The sequence below is a fragment of the Lipotes vexillifer genome, unplaced genomic scaffold (genome assembly GCF_000442215.2).
Source record: "Lipotes vexillifer unplaced genomic scaffold, Lipotes_vexillifer_v1.1 scaffold96, whole genome shotgun sequence".
Classification (NCBI taxonomy): Eukaryota; Metazoa; Chordata; class Mammalia; order Artiodactyla; family Lipotidae; genus Lipotes; species Lipotes vexillifer.
In genome coordinates this window covers 298,891-300,416 of record NW_006798666.1, presented here as the reverse complement: position 1 = coordinate 300,416, position 1,526 = coordinate 298,891, and the positions used below count along the sequence as shown (strand labels likewise).

Genomic DNA, 1,526 nt, shown 5'->3' with positions numbered 1-1,526 from the left:
GACTAAGTTCTAAAGAGGAAGAAACTAGGTTGCTTGGCAGGGCTGAGTTTGTAAGTTATTTTTATTTTTATTTTTATTTTTCTCTCTATTAGCAGATTTGGGGCTAAAATCAAAAATAATTATTTTATGGAAAATAAAATTGCACTTCTGTATATCTGATTGATAATATTAAAAATTTAAAGCACAATATAAACATGAGATACCTTTGCTTAGAATCCTTTAGCGGCTTCTTACGGCTACTAAATTATAAATTGGCACATACCATTTCATTTGGTTCTTGCCTATGGCTCTAGCATCATTTTCTGAAACCAGCAATGGAGCCTGGAAAAACAATATTAAAGAAATAGAAGAAAATTTTCATGCAAATTCTAAGCCAGTAGACCTGTATTGGGGTGTCTGTGTCTGTCTGTCTGACTGTCTATGTCTGTGAAATACATATGACATTACCCCTTTATCAGTTAATTCTGATCAAAATAACATTGTGTTAAAAACCATCCCAAAACTCAATGAGGAAAAATAGAGGACGCAATATATAACTTATATCAGAATCATATAAAAATTTGTGAAAAATTCAAATTATTGTTGTGGTCATCCATTTACAATGCTTGGTGTCAGTTTATCTCTTGTAAAAAAAAAATACAGTGTGTATGTGTGAAAAAAAATTTTTAATAAATAAACAAATTAATTAATTAATGTAATTAAATTAAAGAACAAACCTGAAATAGATCAGCCCTAACAGCCCAAAACCTAGTCTCTCATGGAACAAGGTGATGTGTTCATACTCGTCTGCCTAAAGAAAATTAAATCCTATCTGGAGAAAGACCACTTCAAAAAACAAACAAAAAAATTCGAATTATTGAGGTCGCCGCCACCCGCCCCCTCTTCCCAGCCCCCACCCCGGGTTCTCTCAGCCCAGACCGGTCCAGCCCAGGGAGGATGAACTTCGTGTATAAAGAGGAGTATCCATTAGAGAAGCATGGCTCTGAGGGCTAGAAGATCTGAAAGAAATACCCGGACCGGGTCCCGGTGATAGTAGAAAAGGCTCCCAAAGTTTGGATAGGAGACCTGGCCAAAAATATATACCTGGTGCCTTCTGAGCATACAGTTGGTCAGTTCTACTTCTTGATCGGGAAGCAAATTCATCTCTGAGCTGAGGATGCCTTGTTTTTCTTTGTCAACAATGTCATTCCACCCACCAGTGCCACTATGGGTCAGCTATACCAGGAACACCATGAAGAAGACTTCTTTCTGTACATTGCCTACAGTGATGAAAGTGTCTACGGCCTGTGAAGCTGCTGCCCCTAAGGTGGGGGGTCCCATTCTACAAAGAGAGAGGGGGCCTCCTTCCTTGACCTACTCCTCCTTGAGGCTCTCTTCCTCAGGACCTGCACTTCATAATGTTTGAGACTTTCCTCCAACCCCTCTTAACAAGAGGATTACTGGGGGAGATGTCCTCTAGTACCTTTCTCCTTTCTTCCCCTTTCTCTACCACCTTGCCCATCCTGCTTTAGACTTCTTGATTGTCA

General features: G+C 39.3%; 1 pseudogene; it reads left to right on the top strand.

Annotated features, from left to right (window-relative positions):
- Positions 1-936: 936 nt before the first annotated feature.
- On the top strand, positions 937-1,290 carry LOC103091461 (gamma-aminobutyric acid receptor-associated protein pseudogene; annotated as a pseudogene).
- Positions 1,291-1,526: the final 236 nt, after the last annotated feature.